The following is a 23,478-nucleotide window of genomic DNA, read 5'->3' as shown; positions in this document are numbered from 1 at the left end:
AACTACTTATATCTTAAACCCTAAGACCTCAAAGAGCGTTTGTTTAATGTGTTATATCTACCAATACTGTATTAGAAATTAAAATGAGGAGGGGCGCCTGGGTGGCGCAGTCGGTTAAGTGTCCGACTTCAGCCAGGTCACGATCTCGCGGTCTGTGAGTTCGAGCCCCGCGTCAGGCTCTGGGCTGATGGCTCGGAGCCTGGAGCCTGTTTCCGATTCTGTGTCTCCCTCTCTCTCTCTGCCCCTCCCCCGTTCATGCTCTGTCTCTCTCTGTCCCAAAAATAAATAAAAAACGTTGAAAAAAAAATTAAAAAAAAAAAAAAAAAAAAAAAAAGAAATTAAAATGAGGAAATTTTTTTTTTCCTGAGAGAGACAGAGACAGGGAGAATGCCTGCGCAAGAGGAGGGGAGGTGCAGAAAGAGTGGGGGCAGAGGATCCAAAGCGGGCTCTGCGCTGACTGCAGCAAGCCTGATGTGGGGCTCAAACTCACAAACCATGAGATCATGACTGAGCCGAAGTCAGACGCTTAATCAATTGCGCTACCCAGGCACCCTTAAAATGAAGAAATTTTAAAACACAAGAAATTACAAGCACACAGTCCACATTATCATGAGAGTGATGATGCCATTGCATGTCATATAGTCTCTGGAAAATCTCAGCTACGTACTCATGAGAGAATTAGTGGAACAATTAAATGACAACTTAGAGTTATTATGAAAATTGTTCTGTCCTCCAGACCACCCTGAAAGACATTCAGGAATGACTGATCTCTGCAAAAGAATTACTAACTGAAGTCTAACCTGAAAAGAAAAATAAAAACTGCCTGAAGCAAGACTTTTTTACTTTATTGAATTTAAGAAACCTGCTACAAATTTTATCTTCACATTGTATGATATAATGACTCATAAGTTGTTCTACAGCAAGTTAGGATCCCATCAGAAATTTAAGCTATTTCTGCTTTACATTTATTTATTCAAAGAACACTGCATCTGGCAAAGGCTGCCCAATCTTATAATATATTCAAAGTCCATCTGGAATTTTATACAGCCTTAACATGCCACCATGCATTTTCCCACTTGCTATCAATTTTTAAATTTAAGTAACAAAACAAAAGGATTAGAAGTAACTAAATTTTCCAGCATCACCAGACCACCATCCTCCCCAAATCATTACGGACACAGAAGCCATTATCTTCCTACGACGCAACTCACCTTTCTCCTCTGCTTTGATTAAAAGAACAAAAACGAAACACAAAACCCCCAGTCACTTTCAATCACCAATGGAATCACAACTAAACTTTCATGGCTAAGAAATTTCCCAATGATCAGTCCTGTCATATGTTGGACCTATTCCCCTCCCAACCCTACCCTTTTCCTGGGAAAGAAAAGAAAGGAGAGAAAGGAAAGAAAGGAAAGGAAAGGAAAGGAAAGGAAAGGAAAGGAAAGGAAAGGAGAGAGAGAGAGAGAGAAAGAAAGAAAGAGAAAATTTATTCATGTGCCTACCAATGTGTTCTGAGGATATCTGTGAGGAAGACATAAAAGTCCTGCCCTGATATGGGGCACCTCCGGGCCTCAGCTGGTTGAGTGTCCAACTCTTAATTTTGGCTCGGGTCATGATCTCATGGCTCCAGAGTTCAAGCCCCATGTAGGGCTCTGAGCTGACAGTGAGAAGCCTGCTTGGGATTCTCTATCTCCTTCTCTCTCTGACCCTCCCCCACTCGTGCTCTCTCTTCTCTCTCTCTCTCAAAATAAATAAATATACTTATAAAAAAAAAAGTCCTTCCCTGATAGATTATAGTTGACCCAGGATCACAGATAAAAATTTATTATCTCAAGTGTGGTATTATAAACTTCTGTAGGGTGCTCCAGAAGCATGACAGAGGAAACTAATGTAGCCTGAGGGTCCAGCAGAGCCTTCTGTGAAGAAGCATAGGTTAAGTGAGACCTGAAGGAAAGGGGGGGTAGGGGTGGGTGGGTCCGCATCATTTTTAAACTAGAGAACGCAAGACTGCACAAGGCTGGCCCAGGCCTTATCTGTACTTGAACTTGGCTAGACCATGAGAATTTCCTTCTTCAACTACCTTCACATCTTGTTGACTATATCAGTGGAGAGCCACATTTAGGGTGACTGGAACTGTCCTGGTTTTAAAACTGAAAGTTCTCTGTTCAGAGAACCCGTCAGGATGGTTGGTCACCCTAGCTCTCATTTTACTCAACCTGAGTATGACCCTTTGGTCTAATGAAAGAAAACTTACGGTCTCATAATGGTGAAAATTTAAAAGACTAAAACTACCAGATCTCATTAAGAACATAAACCACCTGGAATTCCCATACATTAACAAACAAAGTAAAAACTGGCTGGACCACTGTGGGAAATTTTTTGGCAATATCTACCGAAGTAAATTTACACCCACCCCATAAATCAACAATTCCACTTCTAGGTATTTACCCAAGAGTAATGAGAGTTTAAATACACCAGAGGACTTGTACAAGATGTTCCTAGCAGCTTTGTCATAGGAGCCAAAAACTGGAAACCACTCAGATGTCCATCAACAGAAGAAGGAATACTACTGGGCCAGAGAAAGGAACAAGTGATAACAAGCAAGAGCACCAATGGATCCCATAAGCAGGGAGCTAAGGGAAAAAGTGAGGTAAAAAAGGGCAAATACTGTAGGTACTCCATCTAGATGAAATTAAAAACTTGGCAAAACTAACAGATGGTGGGTAGACATCTGAACAGTGATTACCTGCGGGAGGCAGAGGGCAGTAAGGACCAGGAATGGGCATAAGGAATCCAATAGGGTATTAGAAAGATTCTCTATCTTGAGCTGAGTAGTAGTAATATGGAGGTTTTGTGGGTTTGTTTTTTTTTTAATGTGTATTTATTTTTGAGAGAGAGAAAGAGAGACAGAGCGCACGCACAAACCGGGGAGGGGCAGAGAGAGAGGGAGACAGAGGATCTGAAGTGGGCTCCATGCTGACAGCAGAGAGCCTGGTGTAGGGCTCCAACTTCCAAATGGTGAGACTGTGACCCGAGCCGAAGTCAGACACTTAACCAACTGAGCCACCCAGCCACACCCAGAGCTGAGTACATTTTATGTGTACATAAAAATGTACACATGTTTAGAAAATTTACTGACCTGCACACTTCACCCATTCCATTGTATTTTATATCTTGACTTAAAACAATTTTTTTTAAAGAACTAGGACTTATGCTTCTGGACAAATGAATTAACAGGGACCAGATCTACCCTCCTGTCGGAAACAACCAAAACAATTCAAAATTAATAAACAATTTAAACAGCAGACAGCAGACAAAATACAGGAAACACCAGTTTTCTTAACACTGGACCACTGGGCATCAGGTGATGAAGAAGAGTAATTCTTGAGAGACAGGAAGCAAACAAGAGATGAGCCCCCTAACATTACTTAACTGCCTTGAGAGAATTTCCTGGCAACAATAGAAGGAGAAGAAACTGAGGCAAAGCCTGGCAGAGTCCCAGAGTTAGGGAGACAAAGCTGAGCAACCAGGGAGATCAAAGCAACTAGAGAGCAAAAGACAGTACCAAAGAACAAAGAAAACTTAGACACTGGAGGGGGTGATCCTCGATCTCAATACCAATCAAAGCACATGAAGAAACTACCAGAAGCCAAGGAAAGAATCATTAGAAAAGAATCAGAAGGAACAGTGCCCAGTGATCACACAGGGCCATGAACAGATTTGTTCCCAAACAGCTACACTGGAAAAACTCATAATTCACAGCGTATTGGGTAGAGTACACAGAAAAGTCTTGCCTAAGTAATGGGGAACAATTAAGCCCTAGATTGAGCTCTGACTGCTCCATGTTCATTTAGCAAAGATATGAAAGTCATAAACACAATAACCAAAAGGATCAAACTGTTACCAAGTAACCTGAGTGCATCCCAGAACAAAACTCAGTTAAGATTTACAGGAATAGGAAAATATCCAGGACGAAGAAAAGTAAAATTGACCAGGTCTACCACACACCTAATAGAAGGCCTAAATTCAAGACTGCCCATACCAACTGTAGGCAGAGTGAAGGCACCAAAACTCTTACACTACCTATGTGAATATAAAATGGTACAATCATGTTGGCAAACAGTTCACGGTTTCTTAAAAAGCTAAAAATACCCCTATCGCATGGATAAAGCCATTCTACTCCAAGAGAATGTATGTCTGTACAAAAACTTGTAAACAAATAACCACAGCAACTGTATGTGTAGTAGCCAAAAGCTGGAAACAAGTAAAATGTCCAATAACAGATGAGTGAATAAATAAATGGTGGTACATCCACACAATGGACTGCTACTCAACAATAAAAAGGAACAAATCATCAGTGCTGACAGACATACTGTGTTCATGGATTAGAAGACCTAACATTGTTAAGATGTCAATTCCCCTCAAATTGATTAATGGATTTAACGCAATCCCAATCAAAATCCCAGCAGGCTTTTTCTACAAGTTGACAAGCTGATACTAAAATTCAGATGGAAATGCAAATGATCCAGAATATAGCCAGCCAAAAGAACTCTGAAAATGAGAAATCAAAGTTGGAGGGCTAATGTTACTTGATTTCAAGTATTAAAAAGCTACAATAATCAAAAGCAGGTTATTGGCAAGAAGAGCAACAAATGGATCAGCGGAACAGAACGGAAAAGCCAGAAACAGAGCCACACATATGCGACCAACTGATTTGACAAAGCCACAAAATCAGTGCAAACGGAGAAAGTGCAAACCTTTCCCACACACGGTGCTGGAGCAACCGGATATGCACACGCCCCTCGCCCCACAAAGAAAGGAACTTGGGTATGGATGACTCGCACTACATATAAAAATTAATTGAAAGTGGGTCGTAACTTAAATGTTAAATCTAAAACTATGAAACTTCTACAATACAGGAGAAGACTAAATGACAGCAAAGCATGAAAGTAAAATTGATTCATACTTTCTGGAATGCTCTTTGGGAACATGTATTACTAAAAACCTTAGAAACTGTATACACATGCTCTCTGAATCATACAAAAAGAAAAAAAAAGACAATCCCCCAAAAAAGGTACATTTATTTACTAGGACAGTCACTGAAGCGTTTTTTTCGATTCCTTTTTCTCTGTAAACTACTAAACAATCAAAAATAATTCTACAATGGTACACTCTATTTACAGTTGTGAATTATGTGACATATGAATTACCAATATAAGAAAGATGAGCCATCCCATACTATAAAATATAACCTTTTTCAAAGCTTTAAGCCATATGGAAACCAAGGACCAGAAGATTTATAGTCTACCATGGACAAAATGGAAACAAGAATCAATCACAGAGTAGAGGATTACAATAACATTTCTTACAGACATTTTCTGCAGTTTATTTCCCTCTGGGAGCCTTTCACTAATGAGCTTCATAATTTCTCAAAATTTCTTATAATCCTGTCATCCTTTCCTATCCTATTTATAGTCATTTATATGAAAAGATATACAGTCATAAGCAAGTTTTTTTAAGTCTTTTCAAATAAGGGAAAATAAAGAAAACATTTCCCCAACTATACAGAGTACTGAGTAATCTGAAAACAAAGCTGAAGTAATCTGAAAAACAAACCTCAACAAAGGAAATGGACTTGCTACTTAAACTAGAAAAACACAACAAAGGAGTCAACCATATTACACCTGAAAGGCAAAATAAATTATATAAAAACCGGAAATAACATCTTTTATTTTTGCTATCTCTAGAGATGTCTTTCCAGTATCCTAACCTTTAATAATTTTTCGACCAGGTTGAAATTAATTCCTGCCAGGAAGCATAGTTTCACCCACATGCATTTCCAATACTCTTAAATGTAAAAGCAAGTTCGGCCAACCAGCTATTTTTACAGCCTTGCCACAAAGACTCACAAGTCCCCACAGAATGAAAATATTCATGCAGCTTTAAAGACTAATGTCAAGAGTGGGAAAAAACACAAGACAAAGCAAGAGATCGTGGAAAAAAAAATTGTGCTAAAAAGAATGAATTTATAAAAAATCTGTATTTATGCAACAAAGCTACATAGAACCAAGATATTGTATCAGATGGTGTCCAAAGCTATACTTTATTCCAAGATCTATAAATACTGGCCAACAGAAAGGTTTAATTTGGCTGTGAAGAAATGTAATTTTTCCACTAAACTATGGGCAGTGGGGAGAGGAGATCAGGCTCATAAAGTGGTATGATTGGAAAAGTAACCCTTTAATCGAGGTAAGAACTCTAAACTATTCTTATTTAACCTAAGATGCAGTTTACCCTCTATCTTTCACTCAAGGGAATTAAAAAAAAAAAAAGTCAGGAGTTGATCTGATACGCAGTATCAAACACAGTACACGGAAAACACAAAATAAATAAGCTTTCAACATCATATAGCAACCTAGCCCTTAGCAGTTCAAGGTCTTCCACCAGTGAAATATAATACATCCTTTGCAAGTTTAAAACATTAATGCAAATTCCAATGTGGGTTGAAAACAATTGCTGATTAGAGTAAACATGTAATGGTATTTCATCATTCTATTTCTATATCAGAATGAGAGCTCATCACATAACATTTCTATTCTACCAAGAATGATTTTATTCCCCATTCTTTTTTAATAGTTTAAGGACAAAAGTAGGGCAGAAGAAAGTCTTTTCCCTAAAAACAACTTGAAAATACGCATTCTTGGAATTTAAGTACTTCTGCCTTTCCCTCCTCCAAAAAAGACTCAAACTACAAAAACAAGTTTACATCTAAGAAATGTTAAAATTTAATAAATACTAACAGGGGCACCTGGCTGACTCAGTCAGCAAAGCATATGGCTCTTAATCTTGGGGTTGTGAGTTCGAGCCCCACGCTGGGTGTAGAGATTATTTACATAAGTAAACTTTTAAAAAATACTGATAATGTTATGCCAAGGGAATTTATGAAGGGCCTTTTAAAGGGTGCAGCATTGGGGCGCCTGGGTGGCTCAGTCGGTTGAGCCTCCGACTTCGGCTCAGGTCACGATCTCGCGGTTCGTGAGTTCAAGCCCCACGTCGGGCTCTGGGCTGATGGCTCAGAGCCTGGAGCCTGCTTCCGATTCTGTGTCTCCCTCTCTCTCTGCCCCTCCCCCGTTCATGCTCTGTCTCTCTCTGTCCCAAAAATAAATAAACGTTAAAAAAAAAATTAAAAAAAAAAAAAGGGTGCAGCATTGAGCCTGGGTGGCTCAGTCGGTTGAGCTTCCGACTTCGGCTCAGGTCATGATCTCACGGTCTCTGAGTTCGATCCCCACATTGGGCTCTGTGCTGACAGCTCAGAGCCTGGAGCCTGCTTTGAATTCTGTGTCTCCCTCTCTCTCTGACTCCCCCCCCATTCATGCTCTCTCTCTGTCTCAAAAATAAAATAAAACATTAAAAAAAATTTTTAAAGGGTGCAGCACAGGACCTGGGAAAATTATTCTGAGCATCAGTTTATTTTTATTTTTTATTTTTTTTAATTTTTTTTTTCAACGTTTTTTATTTATTTTTGGGACAGAGAGAGACAGAGCATGAACGGGGGAGGGGCAGAGAGAGAGGGAGACACAGAATCGGAAACAAGCTCCAGGCTCCGAGCCATCAGCCCAGAGCCTGACGCGGGGCTCGAACTCACAGACCGCGAGATCGTGACCTGGCTGAAGTCGGACGCTTAACCGACTGCGCCACCCAGGCGCCCCTGAGCATCAGTTTAGAAGGTGTGTAGAGGGGTAGCTCTCTGAGGGAAAGAGGGCACCCGGAGGGCTTCTGAATGACCACAACTTCTCCGTAACTGTAAGCATCTTCATTAGGAAATATGTAAGACATTGTTGCTGTATACTAACCTCTGCCAATAAGTGCTGTACGTATTAAGTAAAATATCTCTTCCAGCTAACTCATAGCTCCTTACCCTGCCCTTGCCCGCTTGTGGATGGTGATGGTGGTGGGGGTGGATGGTGGTGATGGAGCCGCTGATGGCGGGGAACAGCAACATGCTCCAGGAAAGATACACGGTGAGGACTCAGTGTCCCATGCAAGGGAGAAGCCCTAGGAAATGGCAACAACCAGTCTTGTGGGGTTGTGCTTCCCAAACGTGCAAGGGGCACACTGCTGCTCTTCACTGTACACCCACCCACACTCTTCTATTCGTCTTATACTTTTTATGACATAATGGGACCTGTGCACTATAGCCCTGAAAGGGGAAACGTTAAGTATGAAAAGAGAAAATGTTTTAAGCCCACCAGCTCTCTATAATGCCTTAAAGTGTTGTTTATTAAACACATAGAATAAAGCCAAGAGCCCTTCTTATATCTTGGATGAAAAAAACAAGGTAACAGAGGAAAAGAATAGAGACTATCTGGACTCTAGGTCTGGAATCTGTGTTGTGCCACGATGCCTACTTGGCTCGTAAGGGAAGGAATATGGCCCCTGAAAGCCTTACGATAAATGGGTGAAGGCAGAAGCTGCCATCAAAGATGCCTCTCACCTCAGCTCGGCAACAGAACTGGCCAGATCCAAGAGGATTTTCCTAAGTATTCTCTCCGCCTCTCTGCAAGAAGACTTTCCCATCTATACCGTCCCATTCTTAACCAAAATTGTCATGATACAATTCTCTTTACTCTTTTGTAAAATGTATAGGTGACCAGGGTACTCAAACTTGTGAATGACCATTTCCTAAAAGCATGTGGTATCACTTTAGAAACCCCCCAACAGGGGTCAGGTGTCCTTCCTAGGTATTTCACCTCTGCCACAGCACTTACTACACCGTGTTAAAACACCACGTGCCTGTGACCCCAGGACAAAAGGCTTTCAGATTTCAGAGCACAGAGTAGTGTCTGGTCACTGTTAACATACCTAGCACCAAGAATAGACACTTGATTATTTACTGAAGGAGTAAGAACAAGATATTGGAAGGAGCATGGCCCACTAAGAAGGAATGGATTTGGGATTTCCAATTCTAGTTCTAGAATGTCACTCACTTGCTTGATGTATAATCCTGAATAAGGTATACCAAACACAGCAATAATAATCCTTATCTACCACCATCACGATCATCTATCAAAATGCCACCGCAGTAAATATTTGGATTTTCTCAACTTCATTCCTTCCCTTTGGAGAGATCTGAAAGCTTAAAACGAATTCCTAGTTTCCCACACACAAAAAGTTGTGCAAGGAACTGGCATAAAAGGTATTGAGAGGCTATGAGCCCAATGAGGCTGGGGTCACCTTCCTGAGACCCTTAGCAGTTAGCCAGGAAAGCTGAAAAAGTGAAGCTTTGATGCAGCAACGTCCATTCTCAGGTGTCATGAAAGGAGTGAGCGTCAACAGCTTCTGGATATGACCTCTACAATCTTGGACTGAGGCTTCAGGTGACCACTGCCAACTTCCACTTTCCTGGCTCTGCAGGACAACTGAAAAAGCATGCTGCCAGCTTAGCTGCAGGGAAAGCTTCAGAGGGAGCAGCTTCCCACATGGGTCAGTTCTCTGAACTGTTACGGGAGTCCTCCTGGGGCCGAGCCTAGGATACGACCTTCAGTCTTTCCATTATTTCATAAGCACCTAATTCCCAGTAATAGATCATATGTAGGCTGGTTTCTGTTTCTCTCAAATGATTCCGACTGATATAAAAAGCACTGTTTTCTGCATACCTCATGATTTGCTAGGTACTTTATTCATTGTATTCCACATAACTCTCAAGACAAGGAGGGTAGGTAACAAGGTAGAAAGTATTAGTAAGCCCCTTGTAAAGAGGAAGACACTAAGGCTCAAAATGATTGATTAATCTGCCCAAGGCACATGACAAAATCAACATTAATATCCATGTCTGGCTCCAAAACTTGTTTTTCTACACAGCCAAACTGGACAAACATAAAATGGGGTATAGCCATATTTACCTTCTCCAAAGTAAATTTTAAAAACGAGATAAATAAAACAGAAAAGCAGCAATCAGAGGACAGAATATTGGTCTGTCTAGGTAACCTTGGGTCAAGGACTTAGCCACAAAGTACAGTTTGAACAGATTACGTATAATAAGGTCCTTCCTTCCTTCCAGGTCTAAAATTCTATAGTTTGAAATGCAAAATGAAAACATACTTTGAGCAATTCTAAATACAGGCTACGTGCGCACACACACACACACACACACACACACACACACACACACACACGTAAAAGCACTAATAGAAACACAGGTGGCAATAGGAAGCTACAGAATTCAGTGTGTTATTACTGTACCTCAATGCTCAATGAAACAATTTAAAAAGTAATCTGTGGAAAATTTTAGATTAGCTACTGACTACAAAAATTATTTTCATTCAATTAGTCATACGAAAATACAAAACAGGAGTCTACAAATTAAGTTGAAGCTAAAACAAACCTTTAAAGAAGCTTAACAAAATCTAACTATTGGAATGCCTCACTTAATAATCAATAAACAATGTGACATCAATTTTAAAGTATTAATAAAGTACTAGCTTTGTTTAGGCTAAGAGCTTTGTTTAGGGGCAGCTGGGTGGCTCAGTCAGTTGAGCATCCAACTCCTGATTTTAGCTCAGATCATAATCTCACGGTTGGCAAGTTCAAGCCCCGAGTCAGGCCCCACGATGGGTGAGGAGCCTGTCTGGGACTCTCTCTCTCTGCCCCTTCCCTGCTTGTAATTGAATGCGCACTCCCTCTCTCTCAAAATAAATAAATAAACTTTTTTTTTTTTTAAAAAGGGAAGTTTAAAAAGATAATAGCAGCCATTAACATTCAAAGTAACGGATCAATAAGAAAATGTGTATCATAAAACATAATTAACTTGCCAAATAATAAGCCTCGGTAATATTTACAGTTGATAATAATCTGGTTAATGAGACACAAACTTGCCATAACTGCTAATTATAAAATGTCATTCCCCAAAATAAAAACATTTTAAACAGCAAGAGAAAATTGTCCTTATAAATGAACATTTATTACTTTTAATGCTGTAACAAAAAATAGATTTTGTTTTTTTTTATTTTTTAAAAAATTTTTTTTTTATCGTTTATTTATTTTTGAGACAGAGGGAGACAGAGCATGAACAGGGGAGGGTCAGAGAGAGGGAGACACAGAATCTGAAACAGGCTCCAGGCTCTGAGCTGTCAGCACAGAGCCCGACGCGGGGCTCGAACTCACAGACCGCGAGATCATGACCTGAGCCGAAGTCGGCCGCCCAACCGACTGAGCCACCCAGGCGCCCCAGATTTTTGTGCCAACTCCAATCAACTGGTAGTAGCTGCTTGGAAAGGACTAAGAAGGGTCTCCAGGGGCAGAGTTAGGGCTCGGTGTCTCAGATTTGCCATATTTGGCCCTGGATTCAGAAAAGGAGAATGTCAGGCTGACATCAACGTATCTACACACGTAACAGACTAGACTAAGAAGCAACAGACCTATGCGCTATACTCTCATAATGTCAAACTTCCTAAGAAAATATAACAGACATCTAGAATTCGAATATGTTTAGCCTTATCCCTGCTAATAAAATTTGTGGTCAAAGTACAAAAACTGGAATGAAGAAAAAGTTCTTCAAATGCCAGGGTAATTTCTTTTCTTTTTTAATGTTTATTTTTGAGAAGGAGAGAGAGAGAGAGAGAGAGAGAGAGAGAGAGAGAAACGAACATCGGGGAGGGGCAGAGAAAGAGGGAGACACAGAATCCGAAGCAGGCTCCAAGTTCAGAGCTTGTCAGCCCAGAGCCTAATGTGGGGCTAGAACCCATGAACCATGAGATCGTGACCTGAGCCAAAGTCAAACGCTTACCCGACTGAGGCCCCAGGTACCCCATCTTTTTTTTTCTTTTCCTTAATTTTATCTATTTACTTTGAGAGAGGGTGTGATAGGTGTCGGAGAGGGACAGAGAGGGAAACAGAGGGAATCCCAAGCAGGCTCTGCACTGCCAGCACAGAACCCACTAACCTGAGATCGTGACCTGAACCGAAGTAGGACACTCAACCGACTGAGCCACCCAGGCACCCAGCCAGGGTAACTTTCTATCGTATTTTCCCTTCTCTCTTTGGTATTCCTCTTCCGAGCACAGCTGGCTCTTGAACATCATGGGCTTGATGTGCAGGGGTCCACTTATAAGTGGATTTGTTTCAATAAAAACAGAATATAAATGTATTTTCTGTTCCTTATGATACACTTAATAACATTTTTTTTCTCTAGCTTACTTTATTGTAAGGAGACAACATACAATATGTATAGCATACAAAATGTTAATTGACTGTTTATGTTATCAGTAAACCTTCCAGTCAACAACAGGCTATTAGTAGTTGAGTTTTTGGAGAGTCAAAAGTTATACACGGACATTTTACTGTGCAGAGGATTGGCACCCCACACCCCTGCACAACTCAAGGGTCAACTCTACAAATTCGACAAATGGGTTGAACGAATCACAAAATAGACACAGCTGCTGATGCAATAAGTCACCAAAGTATTATATCACAGAATTCTCCAAATAAGCCACACAAAAGGGCTAAGAAATAAAAGAATGACACCAAGTGAACAGAAATGACCAACTTCTGTTACTAGGAATTCCATAAAGAGAACAGAGAGGACAGAAGGACAACACAGGGACACCTGGGTGGCTTAGTTGGTCAAGTGTCCGACTTTGACTCTCGTCATGATCTCATGGTTCATGAGTTCAAGCACCGCATCAGACTCTCTGCTGACAGCGCAGAGCCTGCTTCAGATCCTCTGTTCTCCCTCTCTCTCTGCCCCTACCCTGCTTGCGCTCTCTCTCTCAAAAATAAAAATTTTAAGGGGCGCCTGGATGGCTCAGTAGGTTAAGCATCTGACTTCGGCTCAGGTCATGATCTCGTGGTTCATGAGTTCAAGCCCCACATCGGGCTCTGTGCTGACAGCTCAGAGCCTGGAGCCTGCTTCAGATTCTGTCTCCGTCTCTCTCTGCCCCTTCCCCACTCATGCTCTTTCTCAAATATAAATAAAACATTAAAAAAAATAAAAAAAAAAATAAAAATTTAAAATATAATAAAATTACTAAAATAAATAAAGAACAACACAGAAACAGTAATCTTAGATGAAAACACTCCTGAGCTGAAAACAAAATAAAGGTCCTCCCTCACTTCAACATATTTACCAAAAATAAACAAAATGGTTACTGAAGCAAGTCCAACATGTAGACATAGTCTGGTAAAATTTCAGAACACCAATTCTAAAGGAGAAAAGCTTCCAGAGGACAAAACATGTTACCTACAAAAGAGTGAGAATCAGACTGACATCAGACTTCTTATCAACAACACTGAATTCCAGAAGACAATGAGGCAATTGCTCCAAAGTTCTGAGAGGAAACTATTTCGAACCTAGAATTCTATAAAAAGCCAAACTAGCATTCAAGTGTGATGGTAAAATAGAGACATTTTAAGGCAGGCAAAGATTTAGAAAGTTCACCACCCACAGACGCTTGCTGAAAAAAACTTTGATAGCGACACATTTCAGCAAAGCAAAACACAAATGTAATTCAAAAATAAAGATAACTTGGATACCAGAAACAGTAGCAAGAGAACAAATGAGTAAAACGAAGATATAAACCTTAAAAAGCAGCTATGTAATGTAAGATGGACTTATATGTAATAAGTACTGAGAACAGTGTCTGGTACGATGTGCTGTTACTAAGTCATCACTACTTAACTCTAAAATTCCAGAACAGGGGCGCCTGGGTGGCTCAGTCGGTTGAGCGGCCGACTTTGACTCAGGTCACGATCTCATGGTCCGTGAGTTCGAGCCCCGCACTGGGCTCTGTGCTGACAGCTCAGAGCCTGGAGCCTGTTTCAGATTCTGTGTCTCCCTCTCTCTCTGCCCCTCCCCCGTTCATGCTCTGTCTCTCTCTGTCTCAAAATAAATAAACGTTAAAAAAAAAAAATTTTTTTTTTAATTCCGGAACAAAATGCTGTATAATGTCAACACTGGAAGGTAGAGGACAAGGAAGACAATGTACGCTCAATGTTTTTCCTTATTCTAAGGGGAGAATAACTGGTGGGAAAGTATAGGGTTAACCACGTCCGTTTAAATGTAAGGATATCTGGTTTTTTCCTTTATTGACTTAAAGATTTTCCCATTACAAATTATTTTAACAAAACTTAATAGAAAACAGGCAAAAGGTTTAAACAGAAAAGGAAATATAAGGTGGCCTCTATAAAAAAGCCACGCTATTGTAAGAAATGTAAAATAAAACTATACCAAGGTATCATTTTTTTTTACCTATTAGATTAGTAAGGATCAAAAGCCTGATATGATAGTAGGAGTGCCTGGATGGCTGTCGGTTGGGCATATGACTCTCGGTTTCAGCTCAGGTCACGATCTCACAGTTTGTGTTTAAGCCCCACATTGGGCTCTGCGCTGACAGTGCGGAGCCTGCTTGGGATTCTATCTCTCCCTCTCTCTCTGCCCCTCCTCCCCGCCTCAAAAGTAAATAAATAAACTTAAAAAAAAGGCCTGATAGTAAACGTATTGGTAAGGGTGAAAGGGATTAGGCACTCATTCACTGATGGTAGGTATAAACTGGTACCCTATCTGAGGCAGGCAATTTGGCAATGTTTATCAAAATTACAATGTACAACCTTGAGACCCCACAATTGTGATTCTAGGAATCTATCCTAAATACAGATACTCTGTTCATACATGCACTAAATGATATGCACTCTGCAGAATTGTGGAACAGTAAAGGATGATAAACCCAGTCCTCCACCAGTATATAGGGGTCAAATTATAGTACAAACTGTGGAATACAATGCAGTCAGTAAAAGAAACTAATAATATGGAAGGATCTCCAAGATAAATGAGAAAAAAAGCAAGGGCCAGGAAAATTAATACAGTGCATCAGAAGTCTTCAAAAGGTGAACTTGAACCCCTCTGTGAGTACATGAAGACATTCCATGGGACACAGAAACACAGGTTTAAGGAAGCTGATTTTTTTTTAAGCGATGAAGATTTTTTTTTTTAAGTTTGTTTATTTTGAGAAAGAACGTGTGCATGAGCAGGGGAGGGGCAGAGACAGAGTTAGAGAATCCCAAGCAGACTCCCCACAGCCAGCACACATCCCAACACAGGGATCCAACCCATGAACTATGAGATCATGACCCGAACCAAAATCAAGAGTCAGTTAGATACTTACCCAACTCTACCCATGCAACCTGACTGATATTTTTAATAGGCTATAGGCCCAATGTGGGGCTTGAACTCATGACCCTGAGATCAAGAGTCACATGCTCTACCAACTGAGCCAACCAGGCACCCCCCTAAAGAGATCAATTTTTATTTTTATTTTTAGGAGATCAATTTTCATTTACTTTTTAAAATGTTTATTGATTTTGAGAGAGAGCGGGCCTGCATGCATGCAAGCAGGGGGAGGATCAGAGAGACAGCACAAGAGAGGATCCCAAGCAGTCTCCACACTGTCAGTGCAGAGCCTGACAAAGGGCTGTCTCACAAAAAACTGAGCCACCCAGGCACCTCCAGGAGACCAATTTTTAGATCAACTTCCTCAGATACTACTTCCTGTTCTGCCTGAGAACTAGCACAAGGTATAGGCATCTGGCTGACCCTTCTTTTCTCATTTCCACGACCCTCTTAAATCTCTACCACCTTCAACCTTACAGTGAAACACAACCCCGGAGAGTAAAAACCAAACAAACACACAATATAATCTCTAAGAAGCCACTTTAACCAAAACATCAGAAACACACACAGTGGGTTTTATGTCTTATACATATTTCAGTTACAAAAGAAGTGTGGTATTAGCATTGGGGTATTTGGGTATTGGGATGTTATGGATTCAGAAATATTTAAGACTATGGCACTTCATGGGGCACCTGGGTGGCTCAGTCGGTTAAGCGTCCGACTTCGGCTCAGGTCATGATCTCACGGTCCGTGAGTTCGAGCCCCGCGTCAGGCTCTGTGCTGACAGCTCAGAGCCTGGAGCCTGTTTCGGATTCTGTGTCTCCCTCTCTCTCTGACCCTCCCCCATTCATGCTCTGTCTCTCTCTCTCTCAAAAATAAATAAAACATTAAAAAAAAAAATTAAAAAAAAAAAAAAAAAGACTATGGCACTTCATGTCTCCCTACCAAATTGATAATGAACAATTTCCATTTAAAGACTTCACTTTTGGGGGCGCCTGAGTGGCTTGGTCGGTTAAGCATCTGACTCTTGATTTCTCCACACTGGGTATGGAGCCTGCTTGAGATTCTCTCTCTCCCTCTGTCCCTCCCCAACTGAATGGTGGTCAAAAAATACCATCACCCCAGGGCACCTAGGTGCCTCAGTAGGTTAAGCATCCAACTCTTGATCTCAGCTCACATTATAATCTCATGGCCATTAGCTCGAGCTCTGCATCGGGTTCTGCACTGACATCGTGGAGTCTGCTTGGAATTATCTCTTGCTCTCTCTCTCTCTCTCTCTCTTTCTCTGCCCTTCCCACTCTAGTGCTCTCTCTCAAAATAAATACACTTCAAAAAGATGGGGTGCCTAGGTGGCTCAGTCGGTTAAGCATCTAACTTTGGCTCAGGTCATAACCTCACAGTTCGTGGGTTTGAGCCCCGCACTGGGCTCTGTGCTGACAGCTCAGAGCCTAGAGCCTGCTTCGGATTCTGTGTGTCCCCCTCTCTCTGGCTTTCTCCCGCTCACACTCTGTCTCTCTCTCTCTCTGTCTCAAAAATAAATAAACATTAAAAAAAAATTTTTTAAATAACAGGTCCACTATACTTCACTACAAAATAATTTTTTAAGACATTAAAAAAAAAAAATCACACCTGAGAAAACAGTCCTAAGAAAACAAAACAAAACAAAAAAACAGGTGCCAGGCTAGCTCAGTCAGTAGAGCATCGACTCTTAATCCCAGGGTCTCTTAATCCCACGGTCCTGAGTTCAAGCCCCATGTTGGTTATAGAGCCTATTTAAAAACAAACAAAAAAGAAAAGAAGAAAACAAGGAGTGTAAAAACTTACAAGACCATCACAGCAAGACTCCAAGCATTCTCAAAAGTCTATCTTAGAAATCAGAAGGAAATGGCTGCCTTGGATATGCATAGTACTCACTAAAACCACAAGAAAAGAGATTCCAAAAAAGTCAGTGTGATTTAGCTGCCTAGTTTGTCAATGAAGACTGGCTTGACCATTAAGGTTTACTGGTGATCATTTTCCAGGATTGAATAAATGAAATCTGTAGTTCCAACAATCTGATGAAAACATATTTAATAAATATCAATTTACATATATTTAAATATATTTTAAGTATATACATAAAATTCATAATTTTCCCAGACATAAATTTAAAATGTAAAGGTTTATTTATTTATTATTGGTTTTTTTTAATGTTTATTTATTTATTTTTGAGAGAGAGCACATGAGTAGGGGAGGGGCAGAGAGGGAGAGAGAGAATCCCAAGCAGGCTCCATGCTGTCATCACAGAGCCCAACATGGGGCTCGATTTCACAAACTCCAGGATCATGATCTGAGCCGAAATCAAGAGTCAAGACACTTAACCAACTGAGCCACCCAGGCACCCCTAAAATGTAAATGTGTATTTAAATGAACATTATTTCAACTTCCTCAAACATTTCTGAATATATTAGTTTAAATAAGGTCCTGGGGGGCCTGGGTGGGCAGCTAAGGTCTGACTTCAGCTCAGTTCATGATCTCACCGTCCTTAAGTTTGAGCCTCTCACTGGGTTCTGTGCTGACAGCTCAGAGCCTGAAGCTTGCTTTGGATTCTGTGTCTCCCTCTCTCTCTGCCCCTCCCCTGCTGGCTCTCTAGCTCTTAAAAATAAACATTTTTTAAAAACTTAAATGAGGTCCCTATGATGGTTAATTTTGTGTCTCAAATTGGCTAGGATAACCATTGCTCTCATTCGAAATATAATCTAGGTGTTGCTCCCAAAATATTTGGTAGATGTGATTAACATCAGCTGAATCTAAGCAAAAGAGAGTGTCCTCAATAATCTGGGTGGGCCTCATCTAAACAGGTGAAAGTCCTCATGAGCAAAACTGTATTGCTCTGAGGAAGAGATTCCACCAACCAGCCTACCAGTCAAGATTTCCAGCCTCTACAATCATATAAGCCAATTACTTGCAATAAATCTATTTATGATTTACATAACCAGTTGGAAATTATATAGGTGTGTGTGAGTAAGTACACAGGAGGTATGTATGCGTGTGTGTGTGTGTATGTATGTATGTGTATATGTATATGTATAAAATCTACAAATAACTGGTTCTGTTTCTCTGTATATATACCTATAAAACCTACAACTGATACAATTTCCAACAGATAAAAGAGTAAGAAGTACAATTAACAGTCATTTGTTAGGTGTTGTTGGTGTTACTGTGCTTCTCAGAAAATGAGACCACGAAGGACTCTAATCACTGGTTAATAAACCTCTTCCAAGTCTGGTGGTTTCAAATTCTCTTCTTTCAGCAAAACTGAAGGAGGACCTAATTGAATTGTCAGCTACTAAACCATTATTAAAAATCACTTTTGATGAAAATCTGCTATATGATTTTTCACATACAACTCAGAAGAACCAAGAAAGAGACACTTGTAAGCTCTGAGGGCAGAGATTTCTGTTGCTTTGTTCACTGCTTATCCCTGGAGCTTAGAAGAGTCCAGAACATAGTAGGAGCTCAAAGTACATTCGAAAAATGAATAAATGAGCAAAACTCCACCATTCTCATCTAATAACTTACATGAAAACATTTTGTCAAAAGCTACATCTATAAACCCAAAAATCACAAAGAGAAAATGCCAAACCCTGTCTCATTCTAGCAATGAGTTACATTTACACAAGCATTCATTAACTAATTGGGAGTGAGAGGAAACCCCATCTATCTTGTTAAGAGATGATTTCCGGTAAAAATGTATTTTTATGTGTAATAATTATCATATTTTTAATAATACTAGTACTATAATAAATCCAAAAGAAATTTTTAAGACTCTGAGCCTTATGAACGCAGGAAATATAAATGTTTTTAATTTTTATTTACACATTTTGTTGCAGAGAAGGATATGATGATGAATAAAACTTTCATGCATAAAATACATTAGGCTAAAATTCTGTGGAGAAAACAAAATGGAAAGGAGCTCAAGGAAAAAAAAGGATCACATAAAATTTCAAACTGTTAGAATAGAACTGGTTCTCCCTATTTTTAACCTGTGATGGTGGGCAAATTGTTACATTATTTCTCTTCCACTGGAATACTTTATTTATTGTTTATTTTTTTAGAGTAAGTGAGACAGAGACAGACAGACAGACAGACAGACAGGGAGGGAGGGGCAGAGAAGGATCCAAAGCAGGCTCCACACTGACAGCACAGAGCTCAATGTGGGGCTCATGCTCAGGAACCGCAAGATCACGACCTTAGCAGAAGTCAGTCGCTTAACTAACTGAGCCACCCAGGTGCCCCTCTACCAGAATACTTTAAAGTGTGATATAACAATTTATTTTTAAACATCACTGTTTACAACATACGAAATATTACATCTTTGCGACTATTTTAATTTAAGTAAGCTCTACACCCATCATGGGGCTTGAACTCACAACCCTGAGATCAAGAGGCACATGCTCTACTGAGCCACTGAGCCAGCCAGGCACCTCCACAACTATTTTAAGCTTTAGATATCAAGTTTGTATTTTTTTCATTTTTTTTTATTTGAATAAAATTGGCACACAATGGTACATTAGTTTCAGGTGTACAATATAGTGATTTGACAAGTTTTACATTAGGCTGTGTTCACCACAAATGTAGTTATCATCCATCACCATACAACCAATTACAATATCACTGACTATATTCCTTCTGCTGTCTTTTATTCCCATGATGTATTCATTCCATAACTGGAAGCCTGCATCTCCCACTCCCCTTCACTAATTTTACTCATCTCTCCACCCCCACCCACTTCTGACAACCATCAGTTTTTTCCTCTATATTTATAGCTCTGGTTCTGCTTTTTGTTTGTTTTTTGTTTTTAAGGTTCCCATATGAGTGAAATCACATGGTATTTGTCTTTAACATTTCACTTAGCATAATACTCACTAGCTCCATCCATGTCGTCACAAATGGCATGATCTCATCCTTTTTTAAGGCTGCATAATATTCTTATGTGTGCGTGGGGGGGGGGTGTACGCGCACATGTGTTGTGTGTTATCTTGGCTATCATAAATAATGCTGCAATAAACATTGGGGTGCATATATCTTTTTGAATTAGTGTTTTTGCTTTCCTTGGGGACGTAGGCAGTACTACTGGATTATATGGTATTTCTATTTTAAAATTTTTAAGGAATCTCCATACTGTTTTTCACAGTGGCTGTACCACTTTACATTCCCACCAACAGTATACAACAATTATATGTCAACTTTACAGGGACAACTGCATGACTCTGTCAGTTGGGCATCCAACTCTTGATTTTGGCTCAGGCACGATCTCACAGTTTGTGAGTTCGAGCCCATCAGGCTCTGCGCTGCAGAGACTGCGTGGGACTCTCACTCTCTCTCTCTCCTTCTGTTCCTCTTTCTCTACCTCTCTCTCTCAAAATAAATAAAAAAAAAAAGATGTCAACTTTACAGTGTACAGGAGAGTAAAGGTTTTTTTAAATAATTAAGGGAAATAATTTTGAGGGCAAAAAACATAAAAACCACTATACTGTGCCATCGTTTTTGTTTAAAAAAAAAAAGTTGGGAAAATGCATGTATACACCTATATACTACTTCCTTCTATGTACATTGACTTTTCTCTAGAAAAGACACCAGAAACTAGTAACAATGATGATCTGTGGGGGAGATTTAGGGCTTTGGAGACTTGATGTGGGGAGTTTTTACACTATACTTTGGTACCCTTTAAATGTTAGCCCATATTCAAATATTACCTTTCAAAAACAAATTTTTAACAAGTAAAATAAAACGTGAAGAAACAAAAAAAATGTGAAGGCAAGTATTACAAGACTACAAATAGGATGATTTCTTTCCTAAAAAGAAGAAAATTTGATAAAACCAATACAAGGCAAGGAAGGAGGGAGAAAACACACACAGGAGTTAAAATAAAATATGATTAAATACAAAAGAATTAAATATCCTTACTGAAGTTAGAGACCCTCGGAATGGGTTTAAGGAGACCAAAAAATGAAAACAAAACTAATCCAGCTGTAAGTGGATTAAAGAGATATGACACTCCAGATTAAAAATAAAAGGATTAAAAAATGTATAAACTAGGGTGGCTCAGTCAGTTAAGTGTTGGACTCTCGACTTCAGCTCAGGTCATGATCTCACATTTGTGGGATTGAGCCTCCCATCAGGTTCCGTGCTGACAGTGCGGAGTCACTTGGGACTCTCTGTCCCTCTCTCTCTGCGGGGCTCAAACCCCACAAACCACCAGATCATGACCCGAGCCAAAGTCAGATGCTCAACCAACTGAGCCACCGAGGCGCCCTGGGTAGGCATAGAGATTACTTTAAAAAATAATAAATTACCTCGATTTTTTTTTTAAAAAGGATTTACTAGAAAACACGAAAGAAAACAAACAAATCCGACTTTTTCCCTCTCCATTCTTTGTTTTCTTCCCAGCGTATGATAGCATCACTTTGCCAAGGTCCATATAAAGTTCTATTAGGATTTTGACTGGAATTCCATCAATCTTATAGATATATCTGGGAGAAATTTAAACATTTACAACATTGAATACTATTTTCAAGAACAAGCTACTGAATTTACAACTTCTACATTTTCTCCTGTTTCATTAATTGTTGCTTTTATATTTAATAATTCCTTCCCTCTTTTGGATTTTCTTTTTCTCTTCTATCTCAATGCCTGGCTTTAATAATTACTTCCAGTCATTTTTTTCAAGGTGTGCTTTCAGTCTTCAAATTTTCTTTCTTTCTTTCTTTCTTTTTTTCAACTTATTAATTTTGAGAAAGAGAGTGAGCAGAGGAGGGACAGAGGGATGGGGAGAGACAGAGAGAGAGAGAGATAAAATCCCAAGTAGGCTCCATACTGTCAGCGCAGAGCTGGAAGCAGGGCTCGATCCCACAAACCATGGAATCATGACCAAAGCCAGAATCAGGGTCAGACCGTTAACCAGGTGAGTCACCCAGGCACCCCTGAAGTCTTTAAATTTTCTTTGGAGTGTCACTCTGGCCTCATCCTACAGGTTTTTAAGATATAGTACTTTCATTGTCATTCATCTTGGAATCACTTGCTACTGAAGATTTTATTTCTCCTTTAGCACAAAAGTTGGCTATAAGCATGTTTTTTAAATTTCTAAATTGGATACTCACATGGCTTGTTATCCTTTTATTGTTGTTTACTTCATTGCCTTGTAGACAGAATGTTACTTGTGCATTCCTATTTTTGGTATTTGTTAAAAGGTTTTCTTTGGGCCTCATTTATAGATGAATGTTATGAATAACAGTCTGTCTTTTAACAGGACAATTTATCCCACTCACATTTTTTGTCATTTGATATGTGTGGCCTCATTTTGGCCATCTTGTATTTATTTACCTTATTGTTCTTTATCCATCTTCTCTTGAGTTGGGGCCTATTTGGGACCATTTTAAATTCATCTATTAGTCTAGTAACACAAATGAAGTAAAATCAATGTATTTTTCCATTGGTTATCCTTAAATCAAGATATAGTGAATATAGTAATCTATTACTCAACATAACTGAGGGGCACCTAGGTGGCTCAGTTGGTTGGTTGAGCATCTGACTTTGGCTCATGTCATGATCTTGCGTCTCGGCTCATGGGTTCAAGCCCCATGTTGGGCTTTGCACTGACAGCGTGGAGCCTGCTTTGGATTCTGTGTCTGCCCCTCTCTCTGCTCCTCCCCTGCTCCTGGTGTGCTCCCTCTCATCTCTCTCTCAAAAATAAACATTAAGGGGCGCCTGGGTGGCGCAGTTGGTTAGGCGTCCAACTTCGGCTCGGGTCATGATCTCATGGTTTATGAGTTCGAACCCCGCGTTGGGCTCTGTGCTGATGGCTCAGAGCCTGGAGCATGCTTTGGATTCTGTGTCTCCCTCTCTCTCTGCTCCTAACCCGCTCATGCTCTGTCTCTTTCTCTCAAAAATAAATAATCATTTAAAAAAATAAATAAATAAACATTAAAGAAAAGAAAGAAAGAAAAAGAAACAGGGGCAACTGGATGGCTCAGTCAGTTAAGCATTTGGACTTCAGTTCAGGTCATGATCTTGCAGTTCTTGAGTTCGAGCCCCACATCGGGGTCTGCACTGACAGTGGGGATCCTCTCTCCCTCTCTCTCTCTCTGCCCCTCCCCAACTTGCACACGCATGCACACTTTCTCTTTCTCTCAAAATGACTAAATTTAGGGATGCTTGGGTGGCTCAGTGGGTTAAGCATCTGACTTCAGCTCAGGTCATGATCTCACAGTCCGTGAGTTCAAGCCCCACATCAGGCTCTGTGGTGACAGATGAGCCTGGAGCCTGCTTCGGAT

The 23,478-nt window shown here is 40.1% G+C and overlaps 1 protein-coding gene and 1 non-coding gene across 10 annotated transcripts in view; both read right to left on the bottom strand.

The window, feature by feature from the left end:
• MTA3 (metastasis associated 1 family member 3) overlaps positions 1-23,478 on the bottom strand; it is a 226,700-nt gene that overhangs the window by 132,130 nt on the left and 71,092 nt on the right. The window lies entirely within an intron of this gene.
• On the bottom strand, positions 15,204-15,276 carry TRNAK-CUU (transfer RNA lysine (anticodon CUU)). The gene has a single exon. It is a non-coding gene; the product is annotated as a tRNA-Lys (tRNA).

Source organism: Panthera onca, chromosome A3 (assembly GCF_046562875.1).
Source record: "Panthera onca isolate mPanOnc1 chromosome A3, mPanOnc1 haplotype 2, whole genome shotgun sequence".
Lineage (NCBI taxonomy): Eukaryota > Metazoa > Chordata > Mammalia > Carnivora > Felidae > Panthera > Panthera onca.
Note: the sequence above shows the minus strand (reverse complement) of the source record. Positions and strands in the feature narration are given on the sequence as shown.